Source organism: Pelobates fuscus, chromosome 13, assembly GCF_036172605.1.
Source record: "Pelobates fuscus isolate aPelFus1 chromosome 13, aPelFus1.pri, whole genome shotgun sequence".
Taxonomy (NCBI): Eukaryota; Metazoa; Chordata; class Amphibia; order Anura; family Pelobatidae; genus Pelobates; species Pelobates fuscus.
The window spans coordinates 89527325-89546502 of NC_086329.1; the positions used below are offsets into that span (position 1 = coordinate 89527325).

Consider the following 19178-nt stretch of genomic DNA (forward strand, 5'->3'; position numbering starts at 1 on the left):
TTTTTATGATGCTTGTTTGATCTAGATCAACATACAAACATCATAAAAATAATATGTATCCGTCTTACACACCATCAATTAAATGCATTTGACTGTGAGAACAATAAATAATAAGATCCTTTACAATGATCTAGACCAAACAAGCATCATAAAAATATGTATCCATTTTACACATCATTAATTAAATGTATTTGACTGTGAGAACATTAAATATGATCCTTATTTTATTACTCAGTACTATTCATCTATTTTTCTTTTTACATCAGTATTCCTAGACACGGGTATAATAGTTTCATGGAGGGTTAATCCGTAATCTAGTGTCAGAAAAGACGCAACACTCTATAAGAATACACAGATTAATGATCTCAGCCAATCAAATGCTTCCCCTGAAGCAAGCACCGGGAAGCTAGTGTACATGCACTGTAACTTCCCATGCTGCGTCACTCGAATGCTCCCTAGGAGCAGGATTTGATTGAAAACAGAGTCCGACTCGTTTCTCACAGGGGAAGTGCCTCTAGTGGCTGTCAGGAAGACCACTTCATTGAAGTCTGGGTGCCTTTAGTAGTACTTTAATGGAACCAACACACACTTTGGTTGGACAGAAAAAAATTCAAATAAAGTATTTACCAAATAATGAAATTTCAAATAAGAAAACTGTGTTATACAAAGCAATAAAGTTTCAATATGTAAAATTGACATTTTCAAAACTTATTGTAATAATCCTCTCAAATTGGACCCATGTATCTCCTGTATATATCGATGAATGTGTACTCATATTGTCCATATATATAAGTTGCTGCATTAAGATATGGCTCTCTCCTGGTGCTCCTCCTACCTCTCCCAGCACTCTCCCAGAATTTCAGATTTGGTCAAGTTGAGTTTAAGGAAGTGGACAGCCATCCAGTTAGAAATAGCAGAGAGGCATTCAGAGACACTAGTCAAGAAGGACGGAGAGATCAGGAGAGGACAGATAGATTTGCGTGTCATCCGCATAAAAATTATATTGGAAGCCAAAGGAGCCAATAAGATTACCAAGGGAGGCAGTATAGATGGAGAACAGTAGGGTACCAAGGACTGAACCTTGGTAGGAAACCAACAGGGAGGAGTTGGGGAGAAGAAGCAGAGGCAGAGAAAGAAACACTGAGAGACCGCTGGGAGAGGTAGGAGGAGCACCAGGAGAGAGCAATATCTTGTAGACCAATATTGCGGAGGATGAGAAGAAGCTGTTGATGATCAACAGTGTTAAAAGCTGCAGACAGGTCAAGGAGAATTAGGATAGAGTAGTGACCACGAAATTTTGCAGCGAGTAGGTCATTGGATACTTTGGTCAGTGCCGTTTCCACAGAGTGCTTAGCGCGGAAACCAGACTGAAGCGGATCTAGCAGAGAGTTTGACTCGAGGAAGTCTGTCAATCTCGCATACACAACTCTTTCAAGGATCTTGGATGCAAAAGGCAGTAGCGAGATAGGACGGTAGTTGGATGGGGAGTTAGGTTCAAGGTTGGGCTTCTTTAGAATTGGGGTTATAGTTGCATGTTTGAAGGGCGACGGAAATATGCCAGAGGAGAGAGAGAGAGATTGAGAATTTTAGTGAGAGGTAGAGAAAGAAAAGAAGACATAGTACGGATGAGATGTGAGGGAATTGGATCTAGGGAGCAGGTGGTGGGGCGGGGGACTGGAGCACAGCAGAAACCTCTTCCGCTGTAGCGGGTGCGAATGAACATAGAACGGCAGAGGGAGTGAGGTTCAAGGAAGTATTGTAAGGGGAAGAAGAAAGGTGAGAGATCTCTTCCCTGATTGTAGAGATTTTGTCAGTGAAGTGAGTTGCAAAGTTTGAGGCGGTCAAGTTAGTAGGTGGAGGAGGGCGAAGAAAAATTTAATGTCTGAAATAGTCGTTTGGGTTCGCAGGAGAGTGTGGTTATGAGGGTATTGAAGTACTTTACTTTTGCAGAGGAAAGAGCCAAGCTGTATGAGCTCATCATAAATTTATAGTAGAGAAAGTCAGACACACAGTGAGACTTTCTCCAACAGCGTTCGGCAATTCTGGGGCATTTTTGGAGGCTTCGAGTCATCTTGGTGTGCCAAGGTTGTTGTTGGGGGCGCTTGCTGCGTTTAAATGTAGGATGTGCCATGATGTCTAGTTGAGAGGAGAGGGTGGAATTGTAGAAGGATGTTGCAGAGCTGGCACAATAATATGGCAGCAATTGGGTTCACATTAACACATACAGGGCTCTGGTTATAGAGCATGCTATATAACTAACATGAATATTGTGATTATTATAATATGGCAGCAATGGGGCTCACATTAACACATACAGGGCTCTGGTTATAGAGCATGCTATATAACTAACATGAATATTGTGATTATTCTAATATGGCAGCAATGGGTTCACATTAACACATACAGGGCTCTAGTTATAGAACATGCTATATAACTAACAAGAATATTTTGATTATTATAATATGGCAGCAATGGGGCTCACATTAACACATACAGAGCTCTGGTTATAGAACATGCTATATAACTAACATGAATATATTGATTATAATATGAGAGCAATGGGGTCACATTAACACATACAGGGCTCTAGTTATAGAGCATGCTATATAACTAACATGAATATATTGATTATTATAATATGACAGCAATGGGGTCACATTAACACATACAGGGCTCTGGTTATAGAACATGCTATATTGATACCGGAGAAACTGACGGAAGCCAAGCACAGAGAGATGGACACAGGTTTCTTCAGGAAGGAAGAGATTCTTTATTCGATTCACCGACCGGGACTCAGAGGGACTAATGTCACCAAAAAACAGCAAAGTATGAGTCCTGATCATACAGTGTAGGTCCCTTATATAGGCATGTAGCTCCTCCCATAATCAGTTCAACCTACACATACTCTTATCTAATCAACCGAATAGAGACTAAAATCCTGTTTGACCACATGGCTTGCCCAGCACAATGGAGGAGGGGAAATACTTGTATATCCTGTATTCCTACTTATGCTCCTTACACTACTGATTGTATCTTAGCTACGTGTAACTGACTTAACTGGTACATCAACATATGCAAATGCACATACCACGTGGCAATCTTGTCCTAGTAAATTTATTTTTACTGAGATTCCACCACATTCCCCCCTTTGATGCTTCTGATATTTCACAATTCCAGATGCATCACTTAACCATAGTTTGCTTACACCTCAGGTTGCTATGAACCAGACCAGACTTTGCGACTAATGACATGAATCCCTCAACATTCCTCTTCCTGTACTAGTTCTCCCTGATTTAGAGCCTCATACCTATATATAGCCATTATCTGTGCAGCAGCCTTTCTCTCTGCTATATTCTCTATAATGCTCTGCACAGACCTAACTACCAAAGGAATCAGACATGGTAGGAGAAGGCACAGCATCAAAATTAGCATGACTCCACCTACGAATGTCTTAAGTCCTCCAAACTGCTCATACCAATTACCAAACCAACTACTTGGATTATACCCTTTCCATACCTGGGTAGGCACATGCGCTAGTTTAACCATATGGCTAGTAAGCTCAGCTATTGCTTGCCCTTCATCATCTATTTGAATACAACAATTGCTTAGGTTAAACTTCCCACATACACCTCCCTCTACTGCCCATAGGTAATCCAAGGCTAATCTATTTTGGTAAACGGCTGTCCTCATCCTAGTATTATGTTTCGCTAGGAGATTGAGCGCTTGTGATGTCTCATTGGTAATTATCTCAACCACTGCCTGTAATCTTATAATGCGGTTGAGCATATATATTGGGGTCCTATATCCGAAAGTACCATCTTCTGCCCAAGTGGCTTGCCCATAATAATCTATGATGCGCTGGGGAGGCCATTCATCATCTTCCCAGGTACCTATCTCTAGGGGTCCCCTTTTCTTCCTATGATTCACATCATATACTTTAACTCCCAAAGTCTCTCCTGTTTCAATAGGCAACAAGAAGAAGGATGGTTTGAGCATACCTAACACACATGCCCCTTCCCAGTCCTGTGGTAACTCCGAATAGGCCTTCTTACCACAGATCCAGTATAAATTTGCTGGGGCTTTCCAACTAGATGTGATAGATCAAACCACACGTCCTTTAAATTGGCATAACTTGCAAACGGGTTAGGTGGTTCTGAGACATTTGAAGCCAACCATCAGGTTGTATTCTTTGTAGTATCATCATAAGCTTTTTGCCCTAGACAAGTTAGTTCTCCTACAGATGTGTTAAACATTATTCCTTTTCTTGCTATGCAAACATAACCTATAATGGAGGTCTTTAATCGCCACTCAGATTTACCTCTAACACTCATTTGATAATCGGCTTTAGAAGATGTTATCTGTTCAATTGTCTCAGAACCTCCTTTGCTTCCCAGGGCCATTGGTCTCCCATATTAGTACCTCCACACACATAGCAGTTGGTCACATTAAGACTACCAGCAATACTCTCGGCTAGATCAATAAACAGGTTCTTAGCATTATGGGGAATCTTATTTTCTACACTCATCTCTTCATAAAAAGAATGGAAAACCTGATGAGTTTGGGATGCTACGGTATCGGTCTCTATCCCTATAAATAATATTGTCCCAGGATCCAAACCCGTCCCATATATCTGGAACCCAAATAAGTTACCAAACCCATCTAAAAATTGTTCATGATTATTAATAAGTATATGGACTGGGTTACACTCCATAGACTTACAATACGGTTTGGTAGGCAACTTAGTAACAATCATATCCTTTACATTCATATTGTGAATGCCAAATTAGGGTCTGGGAAATATGATTACCTGTTATAGTAGTCTTAATGCAAACCTCACAGCTAGGTGTGTCGGTACCTCTACCTTCCTGAATAATAAAAAACATAAAAATACACATTATCAAGAGCACGTCTTTCGACGTCTTCATCCTCAGTCTTCGTCCGTGCGATGGCACCTCAGCTTCCAGGATGTAAGGGCTGCAAGGAATGGAGTTCTGCAGGTCCTCTCTTCCCTTCACAGAGGTCCCTTCGAGACACCCTGGCTATGTCACGTGGGTGAGTGGTCTGGCTTTATTATGGCCGACAAAACACTCACTTACTGATCTCTTTAAACACACTTGTAATCCCAATATCTCCTCGTTACTCCGACTGAGTCATGCGCTTTAACCGGATCTTGCAGGGATTCTCTGGATCTGGTGTAGCTTGCCAAGAATCTACTGCTGCTGGTTTAACCCTGGAGTGATGAATCCACTGAGTCACTTCAGCCACCTTTATTGCTGTAGGGGTAGACAAAAGAACAACATAAGGACCCCTCCACTTAGGCCCTAACGGTATACTGTTCCACTCTTTAACCCCTTAAGGACCAAACTTCTGGAATAAAATGGAATCATGGCATGTCACACATGTCATGTGTCCTTAAGGGGTTAATCCACACTTGATCTCCTGGATGATAGCTATGAACAGGGGGATAAATATTCACAGGTAATCTATCTTGTACCCATTTCTGTACCTCCTCCATAGTTTTACCCAACTCTACAACCTGCTGCCCCCAAGAATTCCCGCACTTGTCTTCTATTCTTGGGTATTGGTATTTGGCATACAGCTTCTTTTCTCTCTGGCCCCATTATCCTTTGACCTTCAGAGATATGGAATCCCAGATACTTGACAGTTGGCCGACACAACTGAGCTTTCTTCCTGGACATCTTGTATCCTGCCTTCCAGAGAATGTGTAGTAGATCATGTGTTGCTTGCTGACATATTTCTCTTGTAACTGCCGCTATCAACAAATCATCTACATATTGCAATAGTACACACTCTCCTGGGATGGACTTGAAATCCAGTAAGTCTTGACTTAAATCTGATCCAAATAGGGTGGGTGAATTTTTAAACCCTTGGGGCAGTCTTGTCCAAGTCATCTGGCGTTTCGAGCCCGTTACAGCATTTTCCCATTGGAATGCGAAGATACACTGGCTTTCCGCAGCAATTCGAAGGCAAAAGAAGGCATCTTTGAGATCTAAGACAGTGAAATAGGTAGCCCCGCCCGGAATTAAAGCAAGCAGGTTATATGGATTGGGCACAACTGGGTGTATACTTACGACCGCATCATTGACTGCTCTCAAGTCCTGCACAGGGCGATACTCATCTGTACCGGGCTTTTGAACAGGCAACAATGGGGTGTTCCAGGGGGAAGTACAGAATTTTAGGATACCATACCGTATGAACTTATCCAAATACGATTGTATATTCTTCTTGGCCTTTTGTGGGATATGATATTGCCTTAAGCTCACTGGATAGACCCCAAGTTTCAGTTCGATTCGAATTGGTGGGATATTGCGAGCAAGTCCTGGTGGGTTGTTCTCTGCCCACACTCCTGGTATATTAAACAAGGATTCATCACTCTTAGGGTTTTGGCTAGTCAACGCTGTATAAAGTCACCACTCTTCTTCCTTTGGTACAGATATTGTCATTATACCTGAAGGTCCATTGAACTTTAAAGATGTTGTTCCATTTGGTAGAAACGTTATCTGCGCTTGTAGTTTTGACAACAAATCACGTCCTAACAGTTGGACTGGACATTCAGGCATATAAAGGAATTGATGTTTTACTACGTGGCCTCCCAATGTACAGAGTCGACTTTTAAGAACCGGTTTAGCAGCACTCCTTCCAGTTGCTCCTATTACGGTGATAGTTCTTCCGGATGGAGGAGCAACTAGGTCAGTCACCACCGAATGTTCAGCACCAGTATCGATCATGAACGCACTCCTTTTCCCCCGTATTGATACATCGACCATAGGCTCCGCTCGGCCAAGGGGGATAGAGCCCGGTCGGTATCAATAGTCCTCCATGACCATGTCAGCCAATCCTACAAAGTCCCTATCTTCTCTATCGCGGGATCTCTGCGCTGCTGGATAATACCTGTTTTCTCTAACACTTCCTCTATTGCTACCATTATTCCCTCCAGGACCTCCTCTACCTCTCGCTCTGCCTCTATAATTACCATATCCTGCCCTAGGTCTGTCTCTCTCATACTGTTCTTTTCGCGGACACTCACTTCTCCAATGCCCTTCTTCCCTACAGTATGCGCACTGATTTCTACTCAGGGGTTCCCCATTCCACTTACTATCGCCTCTATCTGTTCCCCTATATACTTCCTTTTCCCTTCTATCTACGCCTGCGATTGCTACCGCTAGCATATCTGCCTTTCTACGCATCTTGCGCTCTTCCTCTTTCTTTGTCTCTGTTTCCCTGTTCATGTACACTTTATTCGCTATCTCCATTAGTTGGGTTATGGACATCCCTACAAACCCTTCTAACTTTTGTAGCTTGCGCTTTATATCTCCGTAGGCTTGGCTGACAAAGGCAGAGTTAACCATCCGGGAATTCTCAGGGGCCTCCGGATTAAAGGGGGTATACAAGCGGTATGCCTCCAATAATCGGTCATAAAAGACACTGGGCGATTCATCACATTTCTGCAATACCTCAGCCGTCTTAGACATGTTAATCGCCTTCTTTCCTCCAGCTTTCATGCCAGCAATAATAGCGTCCCTGTATGCTTTTAAATGGGCCATATCTGCGCCATTGATATTCCATTCCGGATCAGTGTTTGGATAATGTGCTGCGGCCCATGTTGCCGGATTGGCCTGATTTTGTGTACGGGCCACTTCTTCCAGCACTTTAATTGCCACTTGGTTTATCCTTGTCCTTTCCTCGTTATTAAACAATGTCATAAGCAGTTGCTGGCAATCAGCCCAAGTGGGATTATGTGTCTGGACTATGGAGGTAAACAAATCCGTCATGGCTTGAGGCTTTTCGGTGTATGAGGAGTTATGGGTCTTCCAATTAAATAGATCAGTAGTTGTGAAGGGAACATAAATCTGGCCGTCACCGTTAATGTGTGTCGGGCCAGGTGTCAGTCGAAGTGGCATTTGATAATGTCGGGGTTGTAGGGTACCGGTCAATTGTCGGGTTAGTATGGGGCTTCGTTTAGGAACGTCAGATAGGGGTTCCGGTCGAGGGGTAGTAAGACAAAGGGAAGGGAACGCTTTACTAAGGGGGAGGTCGGTGAGTAAAATATTCCGGGCCGGGCTAGGAGGAGCCTGACCAGGAACTAGAAATGGCGCCAAATCTGGGTAGGTGGAGTTGACAGAGGTAGGTACTGAGAGGGGAGGGTTTAAAACAAGAGGGCTGGGCTCTGAGCTAGAGGAGGAAGTAGGTGGGGACAACGGGGCAAGGGGAGGAGCGTTTCCAGCATCACCTCCTTGTCCTCTTCCGGTGGAGGAGGAGTAAGGGGGCAGGCATAGGGATCTCAGACTCAGGAGGTGTGTCCAAAATGGGCGTAATTACGGCCTTAGTGGACAAGCGAGTCCTGGCCACCATGAGGCGACATTGTTTCTCGTGGCATACTCGGATCCATTTTGGCGAGTCTTTTACGGCCTGCCTCCAACAATCAATATATGGAAACTGGCCGTAAAGTTCAGGCCTACCTGATATAGCCACGTGTACACGCTGAACCAGATTAGGATCCAAACTGCCACGTGACAGCCATGCGGCAACCAAAGTAGGCCATTCCCTACTACACAATGTAATCAAGCGTGCTGGAGAAATCTTTACCCCAAAATCACATACTGTATATCCCTTTTTAAAATTCTTTATCATACATCCTAAGCAGGGCCAGCGCGTCCATAAGGCGGCACAGGCGTCCGCCTTAGGGCGCACCGGCTCCGGGGGCGCAAGATTTCAGTGACCGGCAGGAGGGAAAACTCTCCCTCCTGCCGGCCACCATCTCCGCCCCCAGTGCGGCAGTGCTGCGATCAGGCGCGGCGAGGGAGCTCTAACCTCTCTGCTCTGCTCCCTCGCGCGCTGTCTAGTGATGCCGCGGGAGCCGGAATATGACGTCATATTCCGGCTCCCGCGGCATCAGCAGACAGCCCGCGAGGGAGCAGAGCAGACAGGTTAGAGCTCCCTCGCCGCGCCTGATCACAGCACTGCCGCGCGCCGCCCACCAGCCCCACTGGACCCCAAGGAATGATCCACACCAGCTCTCCAGGTAGGGAGGCTGGGTGGATATTATTTATTTATTAAAATAATTTGTGAATGTATGTGATGTGTCTGTGTGAGAGTGTGTGTGTGAGAGTGTCTGTGTGAGAGTGTCTGTGTGAGAGTGTCTGTGTGAGAGTGTCTGTGTGAGAGTGTCTGTGTGAGAGTGTCTGTGTGAGAGTGTGAGAGTGTCTGTGTGTGAGTGTCTGTGTGAGTGTCTGTGTAAGAGTGTGTGAGTGAGTGTGTGTGTGTGTGAGTGTCTGTGTGTGTGAGTGTCTGTGTGAGTGTCTGTGTGAGTGTGTGTGTGAGTGTGTGTGTGTGTGAGTGTCTGTGTGTGTGAGTGTCTGTGTGAGTGTCTGTGTGAGTGTGTGTGTGAGTGTGTGTGTGTGTGTCTGTCTGTGTGTGTGTCTGTCTGTGTGAATGTCTGTGTGTGTGAGTGAGTGTCTGTGTGTCTGTGAGTGTGTATGTGTCTCTGTGTGAGTGAGTGTCTGTGAGTGTCTGTGAGTGTCTGTGAGTGTCTGTGTCTGTGAGTGACTGTGTGTGAGTGTATGTGTGTCTGTGAGTGACTGTGAGTGTGTGCGTGAGTAAGTGTATGAGTGTTGCATGTGAGTGTATGAGTGTGTCAGTGTATGTGTGTGTCTGTCAGTGTGTGTTTGTGAGTGTCTGTCAAATCAGTGAGAGTATCTTTGTCATTGAGTCTGTGTGTGACTATCAGTGTGTCTGTCAATGAGTGTCAATCAGATCTGTCAAATCAGTGAGAGTATCTTTGTCATTGAGTCTGTATGTGACTATCAGTGTGTCTGTCAATGAGTGTCAATCAGTGTGTGTGTCAGATCAGTGAGTCTCTGTGTTTGTCATTGAGTGTGTGTGACTGTCAGAAGAACACAAAGGGACAGGGAAGGGAGGGGACCAATAATGGACGGGGAGAGGGGCTGGTTAAGAGGCACATAGGTGAAGATGTTATTTTTGAATGGGGGGGGGCGGAAAAATACATCTTCGCCTATGTACCCAAAAATCCTTGCACCGGCCCTGATCCTAAGGGATCCAAAATCGTCGAATCTGACGCGCCCATACTTAACAATGGAGCGTTGTTTCCAACAGAAACTATACAAACACTCTACCAACGGTCATACCCGTTCCCTCGGCAACAGCACCACGTGGTACAGTTACTAAGTGAAACGCACACAACAAAACACTCAGGGAATTCCCGTACACACACAGCTGTTACACCAGTCACTAAGTAACTAATACTGTGCCCTTTGGCGAAACTATACGGTCACCCACGCTATAATTCCCTATATTTGAATTACCCTTCTATAACATACCCCAGTAACATCGTCTTTACAAACAGTAGTTACAGTACGGTTAGCATAGGTTAAAGTACAATTTAAAGTCACAGTACAATTAGTAGTGGTTATGGTGTTAAAACATGCAACATAGACGACAATTATTAGTACTTATTTACAGTATCAGTAATTATACATGGTTATGGTACCGTGGGCTATAATACAGTTACACACTATTCACACTCTCGCTAGACGGCAGAGCTCACGCTATCTAGCAAGATATACATGCTACTACAACAATCTTTAACACATTTACAATTCCCAACTAATCTATTGGCCAGTACCTTGATGGACTACCATGGTACACTTTATTTGCTACTTCGGTCTTCCACCCTCCAAATTAATATCATATCTACATACGTTTTGGTTAGCCACACTGCCCAAGCACCACATATAGCGAACTAGAGGGCGGAATTTACAACAGCACCCTTTTAGTCTATTTACTCTATCAAAAATCTAGTGGGTTCCAAATTTACACGCCTTCCCACTTAGCCAAGATAGGTTGAGATCTAGCGGACCGAATTTACACAGACGCCGCTTAGTCTCCCAGTCCCTCCGACCTAGCAAACAAAATATACACCCTAGAACGCTAGTCTAGACAAGACACCGGTGTCCGGCTAGGGCTATTTACACCAGAACCCCGCCTGACTCCAAACCAAATCAAACGGTCTTACTAAAGAGCGTTCGATTGAGCGGTGTGCCTTCGCTCCTTCCCTCCACTGGAGGGGGCAGATTCCAAAAAACCCCTTATGGGCCTACCGCACAATCGGTATCCAATACCCCTAGTGGGTCCGCCGTCTAAAACAGCGGTCGTCTTACCTCCTCGTTCCTGAACCTGGGTTCACACTCATCGACAGGGGCACCCCAGCACTTACTACGTAGAGGCCGATGATCTCCTGGACAACAGACCAGTGGCGCCGAGACGAAAGGAGGTCCACGCAGAAGTTCAGGGGTGCAGCCGTAGAGAACGTGGGCAAAGATAGACCGTCTCACGCCTCTGCTTCTCAGCTACCGTTGAACGATGAGCTTCCCGGCCCAATGCACCAAATGATACCGGAGAAACTGACGGAAGCCACGCACAGAGAGATGGACACAGGTTTCTTCAGGAAGGAAGAGATTCTTTATTCGATTCACCGACTGGGACTCAGAGGGACTAATGTCACAAAAAAAAGCAAAGTCTGAGTCCTGATCATACAGTGTAGGTCCCTTATATAGGCATGTAGCTCCTCCCATCATAGAAACATAGAATGTGACGGCAGATAAGAACCATTCGGCCCATCTAGTCTGCCCAGTTTTCTAAATACTTTCATTAGTCCCTGGCCTTATCTTATAGTTAGGATAGCCTTATGCCTATCCCACGCATGCTTAAACTCCTTTACTGTGTTAACCTCTACCACTTCAGCTGGAAGGCTATTCCATGCATCCACTACCCTCTCAGTAAAGTAATACTTCCTGATATTATTTTTAAACCTTTGTCCCTCTAATTTAAGACTATGTCCTCTTGTTGTGGTAGTTTTTCTTCTTTTAAATATAGTCTCCTCCTTTACTGTGTTGATTCCCTTTATGTATTTAAATGTTTCTATCATATCCCCCCTGTCTCGTCTTTCCTCCATGCTATACATGTTAAGATCCTTTAACCTTTCCTGGTAAGTTTTATCCTGCAATCCATGAACCAGTTTAGTAGCCCTTCTTTGAACTCTCTCTAAGGTATCAATATCCTTCTGAAGATAGGGTCTCCAGTACTGTGTACAGTACTCCAAGTGAGGTCTCACCAGTGTTCTGTACAATGGCATGAGCACTTCCCTCTTTCTACTGCTAATACCTCTCCCTATACAACCAAGCATTCTGCTAGCATTTCCTGCTGCTCTATTACATTGTCTGCCTACCTTTAAGTCATCAGAAATAATCACCCCTAAATCCCTTTCCTCAGATGTTGTTGAGGTTAGGACTCTATCAAATATTCTGTACTCTGCCCTTGGGTTTTTACGTCCAAGATGCATTATCTTGCACTTATCCACATTAAATGTCAGTTGCCACAACTCTGACCATTTTTCTAGTCTACCTAAATCATTTTCCATTTGGCTTATCCCTCCTGGAACATCAACCCTGTTACATATCTTAGTATCATCCGCAAAAAGACACACCTTACCATCAAGACCTTCTGCAATATCACTAATAAAAATATTAAAGAGAATGGGTCCAAGTACAGATCCCTGAGGTACCCCACTGGTGACAAGCCCAAGCTTCGAATATACTCCATTGACTACAACCCTCTGTTGCCTGTCACTCAGCCACTGCCTTACCCACTCAACAATATTGGAATCCAAACTCAAAGATTGTAGTTTGTTGATAAGCCTTCTATGTGCAACAGTGTCAAAAGCCTTACTGAAATCGAGGTAAGCAATGTCTACTGCACCACCCTGATCTATAATTTTAGTTACCCAATCAAAAAAATCAATAAGATTAGTTTGGCATGATCTCCCTGAAGTAAACCCATGTTGTCTCTGATCTTGAAATCCATGTGTTTTTAGATGTTCAACAATCCTATCCTTTAACATGGTTTCCATCACTTTCCCCACTACTGAAGTTAGGCTTACTGGCCTATAGTTGCCCGACTCCTCCCTATTACCTTTCTTGTGAATGGGCACAACATTCGCTAACTTCCAATCTTCTGGGACTACTCCTGTTATCAATGATTGGTTAAATAAATCTGTTAATGGTTTTGCTAGTACACCACTAAGCTCTTTTAATAGCTTTGGGTGTATTCCATCAGGTCCCATTGACTTATTTGTCTTTACTTTTGACAGTTGAAATAGAACCTCTTCCTCTGTAAACTCACGTGTAATAAATGACTCATTTATCCTTTTTCTTAACTGAGGTCCCTTTCCTTCATTTTCATCTGTAAATACCGAACAAAAATATTCATTGAGGCAGTCAGCTAGACCTTTATCCTCTTCTACATACCTTCCTTCTTTTTTTTTTTTTTTTTTTTTTAATTCTTTATTTTTGCAGTGCAGATAATTATTACAAACTGGCTCTAGGTACCCCAACGGCATTCCTGGAGCTGCTTGGCATAGATGACATGTAGGGTTTGCTAGGCAGTGCACATTTTTTTAAGGTATATTAGATACAGGCTAGTGTTACATGCAGGTATTATTATGTACTATTTGCTGTGTACAGGCTTTAGATGTAGAAGAAAAAAAAACAAAAAAAAAACATCTGAATTTAGGTCGATGCTGTGTGGTAGGTGAGATATCAAGATTACCACGATTTAAACAAGATTACCACGATTTAAACAAGATTACCATGAGCCAAGATCAGAAAGTTCGTTTTCAGAGAGTCTCTTCGTGACCGTGCAGCCCATGCCCTCCTTGCGACTCCCGCGGGGTTGATTGACAGGTGCTGCACGGCAGTCCGGGAGTGATTTGCGGCAACCGGCTTGCTTGACCTGGACCCCGGTGTGTTCAGAGATAGGTGTGTCTCGGAGTGCGGGCTGTTGGCTCCTGCTGTTAGGTGAACGCTGGCTTGCTGTGTCCCTTTCTCTGCCGCCGGTTCCTGGCCCTCCTTCCTCACGGAGCCGAGAGCTTGTGTTGAGCTTCCAGAGGTAGGTATTTCGTTATGGTGCTAGGGTGTGTGTTTGCCGCTATTCTTTGTGGGATTTAGCTCGGTTGGTGCTTCTGGTCTGCGGAGGTTGCGGTGAATGTGGCGTTCATGCTCTCAGTTCTATGTGCCTTGTCACGTAGCCGCCGCCGCCATCTCAGGGTCGGCACTTGGGCTGCAGATCAGTTTGGCATCGGACAAAGTTGGGTGATCTTTCCCTTGTACCGCTTGTTCGCGCTCGGTCGCGCACATGGTTGGCGCGCGGCGGCCATCTTGAGGACCCCTGTTCTGCAAGCTCTCTTCGGTGGGGTGGTTGTTTAGGCCCCGTCAGTATAGCCGTAGCGGCCAATGGAGACCGGGATAACCCCCCCGGTCCAGAGGGGGGGGGGGAGGCAAGACGCCTGCCGGAGACCCGGAAGAGCGGCCGTCTCTGCCCGGCTCAAGCTCCAGCGAGCTTCGGGCCTCGTCGGGTTACTACGGGCGCCAGTCAGGGTCATGAAAGGTATCCCCGTGTGCCCCATCAGTTGGGGGTCCCAGTGGGCACCAGTATGGACCCGTGGTTGCCTTTGGCTCCTAGTTGGCTCCGATTCTTCAGGCCCTGAAGCGGGAGCTCAGACAGAGCACGTCTGATCCCGCCGGCGGTCAGGCCCCGCCCCCCCCTTCTTTTGTTTTTAATCTAACTAATCCTTGTTTTACTTTTCTTTTCTCATTTATGTATCTAAAAAAGGTTTTGTCCCCCTTTTTTACTGACTGTGCTATTTTCTCTTCTGTGTGTGATTTGGAAGCTCTTATAACTTGCTTAGCCTCTTTCTGCCTAATCTTATAGGTAATTCTATCTTCCTCACTCTGGGTTTTTTTATAATTACTAAATGCTAACTTTTTGTTTTTTACTATTTTGGCTACATCTGTGGAGTACCACAGTGGTTTCTTGAATTTTTTGCTTTTACTGACAAGCCTAATGCAATTTTCTGTTGCCTTCAGTAGTGCAACTTTGAAATAATCCCATTTCTTTTGGACTCCATTTAAATTGCTCCAGTCTGATAATGACTCCTTTACACATATTCTAATTTTGGAAAAGTCTGTTTTTCTAAAGTCTAAAACTTTTGTTTTTGTGTGGTGTGACTCAGTCACTGTTCTTATATTAAACCACACTGACTGATGATCACTGGATCCTAAACTTTCACCTACAGTAATATCTGATACCAAATCTCCATTTGTTAACACTAAATCTAGTATGGCCTCTTTACGAGTTGGCTCCTCAACGACTTGTTTTAGAGACAATCCCAGTAGGGAGTTTAGAATATGTGTGCTCCTGGCACAAGTAGCTACTTTTGTTTTCCAATTTATATCAGGAAGATTAAAGTCACCCATGATGATAACTTCCCCCTTCATTGTCATTTTAGCTATTTCTTCAACTAGTAGATTATCTAACTCTTCAATTTGTCCTGGGGGCCTATAAATCACACCTACACGAGTTACTGTGTGATTACCAAATTCTAACGTAACCCAAACTGACTCTATGTTCGCCTCACTAACCTTTATTAGGCTAGATTTTATGCTATTCTTTACATACAGGGCCACCCCTCCCCCTTTCTTGCCTTCCCTGTCTTTTCTATATAAAGAGTACCCTGGTAGTAATCAGTTCAACCTACACATACTCTTATCTAATCAACCGAATAGAGACTAAAATCCTGTTTGACCACATGGCTTGCCCAGCACAATGGAGGAGGGGAAATACTCGTATATCCTGTATTCCTACTTATGCTCCTTACACTACTGATTGTATCTTAGCTACGTGTAACTGACTTAACTGGTACATCAACATATGCAAATGCACATACCACGTGGAATCTTGTCCTAGTAAATTTATTTTTACTGAGATTCCACCACAATATAACTAACATGAATATATTGATTATTATAATATGGCAGCAATGGGGCTCACATTAACACATACAGGGCTCTGGTTATAGAGCATGCTATATAACTAACATGAATATATTGATTATTATAATATGACAGCAATGGGGTCACATTAACACATACAGGGCTCTGGTTATAGAGCATGCTATATAACTAACATGGATATATTGATTATTATAATATGACAGCAATGGGGTCACATTAACACATACAGGGCTCTGGTTATAGAGCATGCTATATAACTAACAGGAATATATTGATTATTATAATATGACAGCAATAGGGCTCACATTAACACATACAGGGCTCTGGTTATAGAACATGCTATATAACTAACAGGAATATATTGATTATTATAATATGACAGCAATGGGGTCACATTAACACATAGAACATGCTATATAACTAACATGAATATATTGATTATTATAATATGACAGCAATGGGGTCACATTAACACATACAGGGCTCTAGTTATAGAACATGCTATATAACTAACATGGATATATTGATTATTATAATATGACAGCAATGGGGTCACATTAACACATACAGGGCTCTGGTTATAAAACATGCTATATTGATACCGGAGAAACTGACGGAAGCCAAGCACAGAGAGATGGACACAGGTTTCTTCAGGAAGGAAGAGATTCTTTATTCGATTCACCAACCGGGACTCAGAGGGACTAATGTCACCAAAAAACAGCAAAGTCTGAGTCCTGATCATACAGTGTAGGTCCCTTATATAGGCATGTAGCTCCTCCCATAATCAGTTCAACCTACACATACTCTTATCTAATCAACCGAATAGAGACTAAAATCCTGTTTGACCACATGGCTTGCCCAGCACAATGGAGGAGGGGAAATACTTGTATATCCTGTATTCCTACTTATGCTCCTTACACTACTGATTGTATCTTAGCTACGTGTAACTGACTTAACTGGTACATCAACATATGCAAATGCACATACCACGTGGCAATCTTGTCCTAGTAAATTTATTTTTACTGAGATTCCACCACAATATAACTAACATGAATATATTGATTATTATAATATGGCAGCAATGGGGCTCACATTAACACATACAGGGCTCTGGTTATAGAGCATGCTATATAACTAACATGAATATATTGATTATTATAATATGACAGCAATGGGGTCACATTAACACATACAGGGCTCTAGTTATAGAACATGCTATATAACTAACATGGATATATTGATTATTATAATATGGCAGCAATGGGGTCACATTAACACATACAGGGCTCTGGTTATAGAGCATGCTATGTAACTAACATGAATATAGTGAATATTATAATATGGCAGCAATGGGCTCACATTAACACATACAGGGCTCTGGTTATAGAACATGCTATATAACTAACATGAATATATTGATTATTATACTATGGCAGCAATGGGGTCACATTAACACATACAGGGCTCTGGTTATAGAACATGCTATATAACTAACATGGATATATTGATTATTATAATATGACAGCAATGGGGTCACATTAACACATACAGGGCTCTGGTTATAGAACATGCTATATATCTAACATGAATATAGTGATTATTATAATATGACAGCAATGGGGTCACATTAACACATACAGGGCTCTGGTTATAGAACATGCTATATAACTAACATGAATATATTGATTATTATACTATGGCAGCAATGGGGCTCACATTAACACATACAGGGCTCTGGTTATAGAACATGCTATATAACTAACATGAATATTGTGATTATTATAATATGGCAGCAATGGGGCTCACATTAACACATACAGGGCTCTGGTTATAGAACATGCTATATAACTAACATGGATATATTGATTATTATAATATGACAGCAATGGGGTCACATTAACACATACAGGGCTCTGGTTATAGAACATGCTATATATCTAACATGAATATAGTGATTATTATAATATGACAGCAATGGGCTCACATTAACACATACAGGGCTCTAGTTATAGAACATGCTATATAACTAACATGAATATATTGATTATTATAATATGACAGCAATGGGGTCACATTAACACATACAGGGCTCTAGTTATAGAACATGCTATATAACTAACATGAATATATTGATTATTATAATATGACAGCAATGGGGCTCACATTAACACATACAGGGCTCTGGTTATAGAACATGCTATATAACTAACATGAATATTGTGATTATTCTAATATGGCAGCAATGGGGCTCACATTAACACATACAGGGCTCTGGTTATAGAACATGCTATATAACTAACATGAATATTGTGATTATTCTAATATGGCAGCAATGGGGTCACATTAACACATACAGGGCTCTGGTTATAGAACATGCTATATAACTAACATGAATATTGTGATTATTCTAATATGGCAGCAATGGGGCTCACATTAACACATACAGGGCTCTGGTTATAGAACATGCTATATAACTAACATGGATATATTGATTATTATAATATGACAGCAATGGGGTCACATTAACACATACAGGGCTCTGGTTATAGAACATGCTATATAACTAACATGGATATATTGATTATTATAATATGGCAGCACACTGAGTGAATGTTATGATCACATTGTGGTAGCGGGGTCCTGGCGGGCAGTGATAGTATACAGGGTATTGCATTATTTATACTCTCGGGTATTTTGCTGGCAGGCCGCAGCGTCGCCCGGTAACAGCCCAGGTTGTGTCACGTGATGTGGGCGGCGCCGACAGATGACGTACACGACCGGCAGATGGGGCTCTGAATGAGTCGGTGACGTCACGAGACCTCGCTGAACCTGGGCCTGTAGGTGAGTGAGGACGGCATGGGGCTTCAAGGGACAGACAGGGTGCAAGAGATAATGGGGAGAGGACATTAAATAGAGTGTTAGGGGCAGAGTCAAGGGGCATTCAGTACAAGGGAGAGAGACAGGGGGCATTCAGTGCAAGGGAGAGAGACAGGGGGACAGTCAGTGCAAGGGAGAGAGACAGGGGGGACAGTCAGTGCAAGGGAGAGAGACAGGGGGACAGTCAGTGCAAGGGAGAGAGATAGGGGGGACAGTCAGTGCAAGGGAGAGAGACAGGGGGACAGTCAGTGCAAGGGAGAGAGACAGGGGGACAGTCAGTGCAAGGGAGAGAGACAGGGGGACAGTCAGTGCAAGGGAGAGAGACAGGGGGCATTCAGTACAAGGGAGAGAGACAGGGGGACAGTCAGTGCAAGGGAGAGAGACAGGGGGGACAGTCAGTGCAAGGGAGAGAGA

At 43.4% G+C, this 19178-nt stretch overlaps 1 protein-coding gene across 4 annotated transcripts in view; it reads left to right on the forward strand.

Moving 5' to 3' along the window:
• The window catches only part of THEM4 (thioesterase superfamily member 4), a 66511-nt gene that overhangs the window by 28164 nt on the left and 19169 nt on the right, over positions 1-19178 (forward strand). The window contains exon 1 of one of the 4 annotated variants that reach the window (XM_063440048.1): positions 18654-18728. The exons of 2 other annotated variants lie outside the window; for them this stretch is intronic. The gene's annotated coding sequence lies outside the window, so the exon portion shown is untranslated. Of the gene's footprint in view, positions 1-18653; positions 18729-19178 lie in introns of those variants that run through there. One more of the 4 variants, XM_063440049.1, reaches the window with a different exon arrangement.